The sequence below is a fragment of the Entelurus aequoreus genome, linkage group LG23 (assembly GCF_033978785.1).
Source record: "Entelurus aequoreus isolate RoL-2023_Sb linkage group LG23, RoL_Eaeq_v1.1, whole genome shotgun sequence".
In the NCBI taxonomy this organism is placed as follows: Eukaryota; Metazoa; Chordata; class Actinopteri; order Syngnathiformes; family Syngnathidae; genus Entelurus; species Entelurus aequoreus.
The window spans coordinates 6932518-6947121 of NC_084753.1; the positions used below are offsets into that span (position 1 = coordinate 6932518).

General features: G+C 38.6%; 1 protein-coding gene across 2 annotated transcripts in view; it reads right to left on the reverse strand.

Annotated features, from left to right (window-relative positions):
* The window catches only part of LOC133640564 (SERTA domain-containing protein 4-like), a 51410-nt gene extending 40301 nt beyond the window's left edge, over positions 1–11109 (reverse strand). The window contains exon 1 of one of the 2 annotated variants that reach the window (XM_062034049.1): positions 10985–11109. The gene's annotated coding sequence lies outside the window, so the exon portion shown is untranslated. Of the gene's footprint in view, positions 1–5832; positions 6428–10984 lie in introns of those variants that run through there. The other variant, XM_062034048.1, reaches the window with a different exon arrangement.
* Positions 11110–14604: the final 3495 nt, after the last annotated feature.

A 14604-nucleotide genomic window follows, 5' to 3' on the forward strand; every position in this document is an offset into this window, starting at 1 on the left:
ACCACCAGACACACATAATGAAGATGATTCAAGGACTTCCTTGCTAGAATCTGTCTGGAACTCTAGAATAAATACACCACCAGACACACATAATAAAGATGATTCAAGGACTTCCTTGCTGGAATCTGTCTGGAACTCTAGAATAAATACACCACCAGACACACATAATAATGAAGATGATTCAAGGACTTCCTTGCTAGAATCTGTCTGGAACTCTAGAATAAATACACCACCAGACACACATAATAATGAAGATGATTCAAGGACTTCCTTGCTGGAATCTGTCTGGAACTCTAGAATAAATACACCACCAGACACATAATAATAAAGATGATTCAAGGACTTCCTTGCTGGAATCTGTCTGGAACTCTAGAATAAATACACCACCAGACACATAATAATGAAGATGATTCAAGGACTTCCTTGCTAGAATCTGTCTGGAACTCTAGAATAAATACACCACCAGACACATAACAATGAAGATGATTCAAGGACTTCCTTGCTAGAATCTGTCTGGAACTCTAGAAGAAACACTCAACATTCTTCACAGATACTGGCTCAGCAACACATACAAGTCTTTGTTCAGGTTGACCACCGAAGCAACAGACGTATCATTTTGGTCAAACACCATGTCCTACACAAAGTTGGCCGTAGAAAAAGGTAGGTAGCGCAGTATCTTCTATGACTGTGGGTGCATCTTAAATTGTCTGACAGCCTGTCAAGAAGCATCAGAACAGCTGCTGCAGTTAGTTTGGGGCCCTCAGGGTTCCACCCAGTACTCTTGCTGAGTGCTGACACGTCTTGTGTTGTGAGCAGCATGACAAGTCTTCTTTACGGCTGGCTTATAGGGAGAAGAGTCTGGCTCCGGCCTGGAGATAAGGGTGTCACCGTGACTGTTGTTCATGAGAAAGCCTGCTCAATCTGTGTAAAAGGTGCTGGGACTGGCCTGCACACGTGTCTTCTTCCAGACCTTGGACTTTGTTGGCAGTGCAAGATCTAAATCCATCGCAGCAGTGATTTTTAAACTGTGGTACATGGGCTCCTTCAAAGAATCACTCGATTTTTAAGTACAATGTTTTATTTTTCTATATTCAAACAGATTGGAGAAGAACTCTTGCCCAAATTAAAGGAGTTCAAGTACCTCGACAAGTCTGCAGTACTGGAAACACTGTATCGATCCGTCATAGTGAAGAAGGAGCTGAGCCGGAAGGCAAAGTTCTCAGTTTACCGGTCGATCTAAGTTCCTATCTCACCGAGGGTTGTACGGTTTTGCGGTACTAGTATAGTATCAAGGTACTAATGAATCAAAAACAATACTATCAATCAATGCAATGTTTATTTATATAGCCCTAAATCACGAGTGTCTCAAAGGGCTGCACAAGCCACAACGACATCCTCGGTTCAGATCCCACATCAGGGCAAGGAAAAACTCAACCCAATGGGACAATGAGAAACCTTGGAGAGGACCGCAGATGTGGGACCCCCCCCCCCCCCCCCCCCCCTCTAGGGTGACCGGTGCAATGGATGTTGAGTGGATCTAGCATAATATTGTGAGAATCCAGTCCATAGTGGATCTAACATAATAGTGAGAGTCCAGTCCATAGTGGATCTAACATAATAGTGAGAGTCCAGTCCATAGTGGAGCTAACATAATAGTGTGAGAGTCCAGTCCATAGTGGATCTAACATAATAGTGTGAGAGTCCAGTCCATAGTGGATCTAACATAATAGTGAGAGTCCAGTCCATAGTGGATCTAACATAATAGTGTGAGAGTCCAGTCCATAGTGGATCTAACATAATAGTGAGAGTCCAGTCCATAGTGGATCTAACATAATAGTGTGAGAGTCCAGTCCATAGTGGATCTAACATAATAGCGAGAGTCCAGTCCACAGTGGATCTAACATAATTGTGAGAGTCCAGTCCATAATGGATCAAACATAATATTGTGAGAGTCCAGTCCTTAGTGGATCTAACGTAATAGTGTGAGAGTCCAGTCCATGTGGATCTAACATAATTGTGAGAGTCCAGTCCATAGTGGATCTAACATAGTATTGTGAGAGTCCAGTCCATAGTGGATCTAACATAGTATTGTGAGAGTCCAGTCCATAGTGGATCTAACATAATTGTAAGAGTCTAGTCCATAGTGGATCTAACATAGTATTGTGAGAGTCCAGTCCATAGTGGATCTAACGTAATAGTGTGAGAGTCCAGTCCATAGTGGATCTAACATAGTATTGTGAGAGTCCAGTCCATAGTGGATCTAACATAGTATTGTGAGAGTCCAGTCCATAGTGGATCTAACGTAATAGTGTGAGAGTCCAGTCCATAGTGGATCTAACATAATATTGTGAGAGTCCAGTCCATAGTGGATCTAACATAATATTGTGAGAGTCCAGTCCATAGTGGATCTAACATAATATTGTGAGAGTCCAGTCCTTAGTGGATCTAACATAATAGTGAGAGTCCAGTCCATAGTGGAGCTAACATAATAGTGTGAGAGTCCAGTCCAAGTGGATCTAACGTAATAGTGTGAGAGTCCAGTCCATAGTGGATCTAACATAATAGTGAGAGTCCAGTCCATAGTGGATCTAACATAATAGTGAGAGTCCAGTCCATAGTGGATTTAACATAATAGTGAGAGTCCATAGTGGATCTAACATAATTGTGAGAGTCCAGTCCATAGTGGATCGAACATAATAGTGAGAGTCCAGTCCTTAGTGGATCTAACATAATAGTGTGAGAGTCCAGTCCATAGTGGATCTAACATAATTGTGAGACTCCAGTCCATAGTGGATCTAACATAATATTGTGAGAGTCCAGTCCATAGTGGATCTAACATAGTATTGTGAGAGTCCAGTCCATAGTGGATCTAACGTAATAGTGAGAGTCCAGTCCAAGTGGATCTAAGGTAATAGTGTGAGAGTCCAGTCCATAGTGGATCTAACATAACAGTGAGAGTCCAGTCCATAGTGGATCTAAGAAAACTTTAAGGAGGTTGTCACGGAAGTAAACAAGGTAGGTGTCAAACTTTCACAGGGACCCCATCAAGTCATAAAAATGGGGTCCCACAGTAAATTTTTGGGGTCCCACTTTTTTGTAAGCGTTTTGAAAACAAATGATACATGTATGCATTATCCTGCTGTATCTCACATTCTATATTGTGTTTTGGAAAAAGGTTGTCATGAACGTTAATTAATTTTAAAAAATAACACAAAAGAAAACAAATGCAGTATTTGTGATCGATAAAACTTTCGGCGAATCAAAATTTAGGAAAGTGTACCGGAAAGTGCATTACTTTGAAGTCGACCAATAATAAATAATTAATAATTTGACCCGGCATATGTACTGTGTTTTCTGGACCATAGGGCGCACGAGATTATAAGGCTCACTGCCAATGAATGGTCTAGTTTTAATATGTTTTCATATATAAGGCGCACCGGTTCTTTGCTCAAAATGTTGCATAGATGATGTTTTACACATCATCTTCAAGCCGCTTTCTGACAGTCGCTTCCGGATGCGCCGTATTGTGGGCGGTCTTATTTACGTGCCTCCACTTGGACAGCGTCTTCTCCCCGTCATCTTTGTTGTAGCGGTGTAGCGTGCAAGGACGGGAGTGGAAGAAGTGTCAAAAGATGGCGCTAACTGTTTTAATGACATTCAGACTTTACTTCCATCAATAACGGAGCAGCATCTCCTCATCCGTGGCTCACTAGTGCAACAACAACGCCCGAAATGTGTCCCGTGAAAAAGCGTCCGACCGGAACTCTCGAATAACTAAAGTTCCTTGGGTGAATAATGTCAACTCACTACACCGGTATGTTTTAGTGCTTTCATGGTGAGTTTACTGACAGATATAAGTAAGAACTTTACACTACTTTATATTAGAAATGGCAACAGGATGAGTGTCCCATTACAAGAAGATAGAGAAAAAGAAGAAGATTATCGACTACAAAGGCGGACGTGCGCACATTTTCAGGACTTGTGCAGATCCCAAATACAGATCAGCCGGTACCAGAAGGTAAGAAAAGTTGCTTTTGCATAATATTGCGAAACAAAACACCAGATAATATGTCTGCTAATAGGTGCCATTTTGGGGTCCTTATACAGACACCATAATTAGAGATGTCCGATAATATCGGACTGCCGATATTATCGGCCGATAAATGCTTTAAAATGTAATATCGTAAATTATCGGTATCGGTTTCAAAATGATCGGTATCAGTTTCAAAAAGTAAAATGTATGACTTTTTAAAAGGCCGCTGTGTACACGGACGTAGGGAGAAGTACAGAGCGCCAATTAACCTTAAAGGCACTGCCTATGCGTGCCGGCCCAATCACATAATATCTACGGCTTTTCACACACACAAGTGAATGCAAGGCATACTTGGTCAACAGCCATACAGGTCACACTGAGGGTAGCCGTATAAACAAGTTTAACACTGTTACAAATATGCGCCACACTGTGAACCCACACCAAACAAGAATGACAAACACATTTCGGGAGAACATCCGCACCGTAACACAACATAAACACAACAAAACAAATACCCAGAACCCCTTGCAGCACTAACTCTTCCGGGACGCTAAAATACACACACCAGGATTTTTAAACACATATACCTTTTTACCTTTTAAATTCCTTCCTCTTCTTTCCTGACAATTTAAATCAATGTTCAAGTAAATTTATTTGTTTTATTGTAAAGAATAATAAATATATTTTAATTTAATTCTTCATTTTAGCTTCTGTTTTTTCGACGAAGAATATTTGTGAAATATTTCTTCAAACTTATTATGATTAAAATTCAAAAAAATTAATCATGGCAAATCTAGAAAATCTGTAGAATCAAATTTAAATCTTATTTCAAAATCTTTTGAATTTCTTTTAAAAATGTTCTGGAAAATCTAGAAGAAATAATGATTTGTCTTTGTTAGAAATATAGCTTGGTCCAATTTGTTATTTATTCTAACAAAGTGGAGATTGGATTTTAACCTATTTAAAACATGTCATCAAAATTCTAAAATGAATCTTAATCAGGAAAAATTACTAATGCTGTTCCATAAATTCTTTTTTTAATTTTTTCAAAAAGATTCGAATTATCTAGTTTTTCTCTTCTTTTTTTCGGTTGAATTTTGAATTTTAAAGAGTCGAAATTGAAGATAAACTATGTTTCAAAATGTAATTGTCATTTTTTTCGTGTTTTCTCCTCTTTTAAACCGTTCAATTAAGTGTAAATATCATTAATTATTAATAATAACATAGAGTTAAAGGTAAATTGAGCAAATTGGCTATTTCTGGCAATTTATTTAAGTGTGTATCAAACTGGTAGCCCTTCACATTAATCAGTACCCAAGAAGTAGCTCTTGCTTTCAAAAAGGTTGGTGAGCCCTGCTATAGAATGTCCCTTTTGGGGTGGTATCACCACTCAAAGCTGACCCAACGCTATCTTAAAATGACATTGGTGGCCATCCAAGCAATTGAAGTCTTCCATAGATATCGTTGGGCGCTCTTAAAAGCACAAAATGGAGACAAATGCATCATGACAATTAAAAAGAGAGAAATAAATAATGTTGTGCCACTGATTGTTATTAATCGTTCATCAATCAAGCTGTCACAGGTGACTCAGAAGTGCACAAAGTAAAGGTAAATACTTCAAATAAGCCATACTTTACAGGACATATTATCCATAAAGCAAAAAAAGACCTAATAATTAATGTACATTGCATTTAGTGGGCTTTTTATGTCTTTTTATGTCAACTGGACAACAAACTACCCGGAAGTGGTGACGTCACACGCCCAAATGTGCATACAATTAGTAAATAAGGCAACCTTACTTTCGCCGATGGACCTCGTCTTTGCCTTCCTTGGGGACGTCGCTCCAAATCCAAAAGTGCAACAATTACAAACAAATGTAAGTTAATAAAAATAAAAATGAAATAGGTTGAGTGGTAATAGAGTCACTATAGTGGCTACTACACTCGAACCGCCGAGAGCATCCTCACACGCGGGAACTACGACACTGTTGTCCTCGGCGAACACGTAAACATGTCACCGGTCCTTCTTTCTAGCCTCTCCTGGGTGACAACACGGAGTTTCTATCCTCTCCTGGTGGAAGAAGGAGTGTGAGCGGCGGTGCCGTCAGGACGACGGAGCGTTCATGGCGTGAATTTGGGCAGAAGAAAGACAAAATAACACATCCCTCCAGTCAAGTACTGCTGAGGCGTTCAAGGACGGCTCGGAATTCCGGCAACCTTCACCGTGAACTCGGAACTACTCCCAAAAAAAGATGTATTAACAAAATGTATTTCTTATTGACGTGACGTTGCAAGGCCAAACTTTACAAGCGGTATCGGTTTGTCGAGTATTAGAGAGGCGGCGGATGGAGACAAATAGCGATAGTGTTGACATCCGGGGAACATCAGTGTTGGATCGATACTAGGATGATGAGAACTTATTCTTGATTTGATGTATTTATCCATCCATCCATCCATTTTCTACCGCTTATTCCCTACACTCTTAAATTGTTACGCAACAAAAAGTCACCGCAAAAACGCTAAGGATTTCAACAAATTAAATTAATTTTTTACTTTTGTTTCACGTACTATTTTGCACGACATGGATTTAAAAGTTAACAAGTTAAAGTACCAATTATTTATTTTATTTAATTTTTTTAAAATTGTGAACACGTTCCACAGGGTCAGGTGAAAACATTAAAATACAGTAATGTAGTAGACCTAAGTATTCATTAAGTACCACCATAATGACAACATTAAATACAGTAGTGTAGTAGACCTAAGTATTCATTAAGTACCACCATAATGACAACATTAAATACAGTAGTGTAGTAGACCTAAGTATTCATTAAGTACCACCATAATGACAACATTAAATACAGTAGTGTAGTAGACCTAAGTATTCATTAAGTACCACCATAATGACATCATTAAATACAGTAGTGTAGTAGACCTAAGTATTCATTAAGTACCACCATAATGACAACATTAAATACAGTAGTGTAGTAGACCTAAGTAATCATTAAGTACCACCATAATGACAACATTAAATACAGTAGTGTAGTAGACCTAAGTATTCATTAAGTACCACCATAATGACAACATTAAATACAGTAGTGTAGTAGACCTAAGTATTCATTAAGTACCACCATAATGACAACATTAAATACAGTAGTGTAGTAGACCTAAGTATTCATTAAGTACCACCATAATGACAACATTAAATACAGTAGTGTAGTAGACCTAACTATTCATTAAGTACCACCATAATGACAACATTAAATACAGTAGTGTAGTAGACCTAAGTATTCATTAAGTACCACCATGTACTGTATATATATATATATATATATATATATATATATATATAGACTATATATATATGTACTGTGTATATATATATATATATATATATATATATATATATATATATATATATATATATATATATATATATATATATATATATATATATAATGTAGAGTGCCGTTCAGTCTTCTCGTCGTTCATAACGTTTCTACTCGTATGGATTATTAATTTTTAACTCTAAGCAACGTTCGTAAGTTTTACATTATAACTAAAATAAGTCTTACTTACTAAAGTGTCCCATGTGTGATGTCTGTAGGAGTGTGCTATCGCAGTGTTATGACGCTAGCGTCGTTAGCATTAGCTAATACGCTAACGCGTCTGCGAGTGTCTGTGTTAGTGTTATACAACGACATTCTTTTTGTATTGTTTTCAGTTTCACAAATTCCTCAGTAAATTCACCAAAACGTCTAAAACGACAGGCCTAAGAGTCCATGACCATGACTTCTGTTTTGTTTGATCAGCCGTTTTACTGCCGTCTTACAGACACAGTTTGGAAACAATTAAGGTATGTAAATAAACTTTTACCGAATCCCACTGCGAAAATATTAATTTCGCAACGTATACAGCAGGGGTCACCAACCTTTTTGAAAGCAAGAGCTACTTCTTGGGTAGTGATTAATGCGAAGGGCTACCAGTTTGATACACACTTAAATAAATTGCCAGAAATAGCCAATTTGCTCAATTTACCTTAAACTCTATGTTATTATTAATAATTAATGATATTTACACTTAATTGAATGGTTTAAAAGAGAAAACACAAAAAAATGACAATTACATTTTGAAACATAGTTATCTTCAATTTCGACTCTTTAAAATTCAAAATTCAACCGAAAAAAAGAAGAGAAAAACTAGCTAATTCGAATCTTTTTGAAAAAATTAAAACAAATAATTTATGGAACATCATTAGTAATTTTTCCTGATTAAGATTAATTTTAGAATTTTGATGACATGTTTTAAATAGGTTAAAATCCAATCTACACTTTGTTAGAATATATAACAAATTGGACCAAGCTATATTTCTAACAAAGACAAATCATTATTTCTTCTAGATTTTCCAGAACAAAAATTTTTCTAAGAAATTTAAAAGACTTTGAAATAAGATTTAAATTTGATTCTACAGATTTTCTAGATTTGCCAGAATAATTTTTTTTGAATTTTAATCATAATAAGTTTGAAGAAATATTTCACAAATATTCTTCGTCGAAAAAACAGAAGCTAAAATGAAGAATTAAATTAAAATATATTTATTATTCTTTACAATAAAAAATACATTTACTTGAACATTGATTTAAATTGTCAGGAAAGAAGAGGAAGGAATTTAAAAGGTAAAAAGGATAAAAAGGTATATGTGTTTAAAAATCCTAAAATCATTTTTAAGGTTGTATTTTTTCTCTAAAATTGTCTTTCTGAAAGTTATAAGAAGCAAAGTAAAAAAATTATGAATTTATTTAAACAAGTGAAGACCAAGTCTTTAAAATATTTTCTTGGATTTTCAAATTCTATTTGAGTTTTGTCTCTCTTGGAATTAAAAATGTCGGGCAAAGCGAGACCAGCTTGCTAGTAAATTAATACAATTTAAAAAAATAGAGGCAGCTCTCTGGTAAGTGCTGCTATTTGAGCTATTTTTAGAACAGGCCAGCGGGCTACTCATCTGGTCCTTACGGGCTACCTGGTGCCCGCGGGCACCACGTTGGTGACCCCTGGTATATACAGTATCTGCAACTTATAGTCGGTGCGACTAATATAAGGAAACATATTTTTTCCCTACATTTTAGTAGGTGTGTGGCTTTTATACAGTAAAATACAGTGTGGTGCATTCAGGGATAATCTGAAAACACAGACTCTTGTTAGGCCCTCAGTGACATTGATTGTACTAATGTATGCAACAACTTTCAAATAAAGTCAACAGTGTTTTTAACCATTTACTAAAACTGAGACAGTGAATGAAAGCCAAAAGATGTTTGGTGAAAATGTTCACCGATAAACAGAAACATAATAAAACTGTACGGTGCATGTTTGTCTAGTCACTAAACCGGGGGTGTCCAATGTGAGGCCCCCGGGGGCCACTTGTGGCCCGCAGCGACATTTTTTTTAAAGGCTCGCGGCACATTTCAGAAATATTACAACAAAAGTGGAATAAAAGAGCAAAAAGGTGGAAGGTAATGAAACAAATGTGTTGACTCTAATAACACAAACTGTTGTTTTCTTTAAAACTGTCATTGATCAAAAACAATAAAAACAAGCTTGTAATTGAGGGATACATTATTTGGTTGATCTAGAGCAGGGGTGTCCAAACTTTTTCCACTGAGGGCCGCATTCTGAAAAATCAAAGCAAGCTGGGGCCATTTTGATATTTTTTATTTTAAAAACCAATACAATATATGTATAAAAAATATACATTCAGGCCTCCACTCAGGCTTGATCCCGGGGACCCCAAAGGGTTTTGGCCCAAAAAATATTAAAAATGTGTCATTATTCAGTATTATTATTTGTATTATTATTCAAGTTTTAAATCTCTAGATCAACATTAGGTCTATGTGTCAATATAACGCTTTTAAAGATTTAAGTTGTATGCTCTTTTTGTCAAAGACAACCCTGTTTTTTATGGGAAAAATACAAAATATGCAATATTTTCACACAACAAAATTTTTAAGTGGAATATTTGAGATTATATAATACTTGGAGCCTTAAAAAGGTCAATAACTCATAACAACATTGATTTTAATTCATTATTATTTTTTGAGCGATGACACTTAAAAACAAATCACACAAAAATTATTGGGGATCCAAATAATTATAGTGTTGAAAAATAAATTCTATTTTTTTTTTTACTGTTTACTTTTACACAATAATCTCGAGATCAACTTCAGATCTATCCGTCAATTATAAGTTGTATTTTTGTTTATGTTTTTCGTTTTAGGCCCTTCTTTATAAAAAACAGCTCCGTTTTTTATATGGCAAACACAAAATATGCAACATTTTCCCCCAAAATATCTAAGATGTGACGTAGTGTGAGCCTTGAATAGGTCAATAATTCATAATGACATTGAAGAAAGAAACAGCCTGCATGGCAGCTTGGTGTTATTAGAGTAAACATTGCGACATTTTCTTGTTACGTTTGCTCTTTTATACCACTTATCATGTTTTTGATTGTTTTCAATCGTATTTTTAAAATGTGCCGTGGGGCTGTTAAAAAAGGACCTGCGGGCCACAAATGGCCCCCGAGCCGCACTTTGGACACCCCTGATCTAGACATTTGAGCATTAATATATGAATAATATATATAACATTTTATACATATCACATCTGCGGTCCCCTCCAAGGTTTCTCATTGTCCCACTGGGTTGAGTTTTTCCTTGCCCTGATGTGGGATCTGAACCGAGGATGTCGTTGTGACTTGTGCAGCCCTTTGAGACACTCGTGATTTAGGGCTATATACAGTAAGTAAACATTGATTGATTTTTTGACTTTTAATGCCATGATGTGAATAGTCTGTGTGTACATATTCTCCTCCATGCGGCCCCTGAGCTCAAATGACTTTGACTCCCCTATTTTAGGCGGCCTTATGCGGACATGTATTCCCAGAAGGAAGAAGATGGATTACCAGGACTCCATGACTTGGTTGATTCCTCATGACAGGTGGACTTTGTGTGTCCGGTTGGATTTCCTTCCCAGTCCACTTCCTGTTCTGAGTGCTGGTCTCACCTGTGTCATGGCTGCCAATCAAGTATTGTGCAATGATGGTGATTATGTGGAATTGATTGATTGAGTGCACTACTTGGCTGCAACCAGCAGAGGCACTGTTGGTCCTGGCTCACCTGTCCCTGATTACCAATCAGGACGGTTTATTATCCTGTTTGGCAGGCCTGGCCCTAACTAATCTGGCGCCCTAGGCAAGATTTTAGGTGGCGCCCCCCCACCCCACATCGGCAGTGAAGTGTATATACTCACAAGAAACCGAATAGCTTTGTTTTTGACCTTTTTTTTTACTTAAAGAAAGCACATTAACATATTATATGAGAATGTTATGTTATGATTATCTTTAACCGAATCACAGCAGTGCTCAAATTAAAAAACAGCATTCCCTCTCATGTGATATTGCTTAATTAACATTAATGATGTGCACTTTAACAACTAGGCTTACAACTATACCTAATATATAAAGGGGTGGAAAAGTGACTATTACCTGCTGGGCAAACATTAGCTAACCAGAAGGCAATAACAATGTAAACAAAAAACACCTGCTTAAAAGATCTAATACAAATGTCCCTGAGGAATGTAAGGTGGGAGTACTGTAATTACCTAATGTTACATTATTATTTTCCATAACAATTTAGCCCCCTCCAAAATATTAACCCGACGTTAAAACAGAACTAGCTATTTATTGATTAGCAATTGCCGAATCATGTAACATTAGCTTAATGCTAAAAAGCCAGGTTACTATCACTTTCTGTAAAAGACAAATAATTTCATGTAGGCTAACGTTACCTCCCTGCTACCTCTGTCTTTTTCTCGTTTCTCCTCCTCTTCTTTTCTATTTTTTCTTCCCTGGGCACCTGACAGTTTTGGCCGTTTTGACATCTTGTGTTGATTTTTTGATGTGGTGACGTCCAAAAAGAGTCATGATACGGGAAGGGAGGGGGCGCACCGGATTATTTTTTGTATTTAGAAATAATAGTACCAACTTTTTTTTTTTTTTTCTCCAACATTTGTGGCACTGGCGTGGCGCCCCCTGATGGACGGCGCCCTTAGCATTTGCTTATACGGCCTATGCCACGGGCCGGCCCTGCTGTTTGGGTTTGAGTTGTGTTTTTGACTCACCTGTGGTCTACTGCGTCATCCGTCGTCAAACATCTCAGTCTCTGCATCGCGGGGTCACGCCGCAAGCCTCCATGTCCTAGTGTGGTCAACACAAGACTTAAAGGCCTACTGAAATGAATTTTTAAAATTTAAACGGGGATAGCAGATCCATTCTATGTGTCATACTTGATCATTTCGCGATATTGCCATATTTTTGCTGAAAGGATTTAGTATAGAACAACGACGATAAAGTTCGCAACTTGTGGTCTCTGATAAAAAAAAGGCTTTCCCCTACCGGAAGTAGCGTGACGACACCGGAGGAAGGACTGCTCATATTTTCCTATTGTTTACACCAGCAGCGAGAGAGATTCGGACCGAGAAAGCGACGATTACCCCATTAATTTGAGCGAGGATGAAAGATTCGTGGATGAGGAACGTGAGAGTGAAGGACTAGAGTGCAGTGCAGGACGTATCTTTTTTCGCTCTGACCGTAACTTAGGTACAAGCTGGCTCATTGGATTCCACACTCTCTCCTTTTTCTATTGTGGATCACGGATTTGTATTTTAAACCACCTGGGATACTATATCCTCTTGAAAATGAGAGTCCAGAACGCGAAATGGACATTCACAGTGACTTTTATCTCCACGACAATACATCGGTGACGCACTTTAGCTACTGAGCTAAGGTGATAGCATCGGGCTTTACTGCAGATAGAAACAAAACAAATAAGTCCCTGACTGGAAGGATAGACAGAAGATCAACAATACTACTAAACTCTGGACATGTAACTACACGGTTAATGCTTACCAGCTTGGCGAAGATTAACAATGCTGTTGCTAACGACGCCATTGAAGCTAACTTAGCAACGGGACCTCACAGAGCTATGATAAAAACATTAGCGCTCCACCTACGCCAGCCAGCCCTCATCTACTCAGAAACACCCGTACTCACCTGCGTTCCAGCGATCGACGGAAGGACGAAGGACTTCACCCGATCATCCGTGCGGTCGGCTAGCGCGTCTGCTATCCAAGTAAGTCCTCCTGGTTGTCTTGCTGCAGCCAGCCGCTAATACACGGATCCCACCTACAACTTTCTTCTTTGCAGTCTCCATTGTTCATTAAACAAATTGCAAAAGATTCACCAACACAGATGTCCAGAATACTGTGGAATTTTGAAGTGAAAACAGAGCTTTGTTATTGGATTCAATGGGCTCCGAATACTTCCGCTTCCACTGTTGACGTCACGCGCATACGTCATCACACATAGACGTTTTCAACCGGAAGTTTAGCGGGAAATTTAAAATTGTACCTTATAAGTTAACCCGGCCGTATTGGCATGTGTTGCAATGTTAAGATTTCATCATTGATATATAAACTATCAGACTGCGTGGTCGCTAGTAGTGGCTTTCAGTAGGCCTTTAAGTCTATCTAACGATGTCGCACATTTTCTGTCATGACCTCTCTGGGGGATCTTCTGAACGTAATCATTACTGAGAAATTCATCACATGTATGCAAGTTACGGTATTCATATCATCACCTTTTTATCAATGCTCGTCTGGGTCCAGAGGGGAGACCTGCTTGGCCACCTTGGCAGGTTTCACACCTGCATCTGGTCTGACCACAGTTTCTCTCTCCCGCTCTTGTGCGTGTTTGCAGGTCCTACAGCTGGAGTGGATATCAGCTGGGATCCCCAGGACTTCGGTCTCTGCTCCGCTCTCCTCGTGTTTTACAGGTCGTCCTCACATTTGTATTAAATATTCCTTTCAGCACTTCTAACTTCAGTTTCCACCCCCCTTTGCCGTTGCGGACCACAGTAGAATAAATCTAAAGAGGTTCATAAGTTCTTAAAAAAAATTATGCGATTTTGTTATTCTCACAGCCAGACCTGGGACACGTGACAACCTCTGAGGAAGGTGTTGTATATTTGATGGTCGTGTGATGAGTGATGAGTCAAGAGGACGCCGACGAGGAATCGTCCAACAAAAAGCTTTATTTGTTTCAGCGAGCCTCAGACTGGAACTGCAGCTCCAGGAGAAATAGTATGGGCCTAATCACTCTTCTGCTGTCTTCTTGGACATCCATCCATCCATTTTTCTACCGCTTGTCCCTTTTGGAGTCGCGGAGGGTGCTGGAGCCTATCTCAGCTGCATTCGGGCGGAAGGCGGGGTACATCCTGGACAAGTCGCCACCTCATCACAGAGCCAACACAGATAGACAGACAACATTCACACACTAGGGACCATTTAGTGTTGCCAATCAACCTATCCCCAGGTGCATGTCTTTGGAGGTGGGGGGAGCCTATCCCCAGGTGCATGTCTTTGGAGGTGGGAGAAAGCCGGAGTACCCGGAGGGAACCCACGCAGTCACGGGGAGAACATGCAAACTCCACACAGGAATATCCCGAGCCCGGGATTGAACTCAGG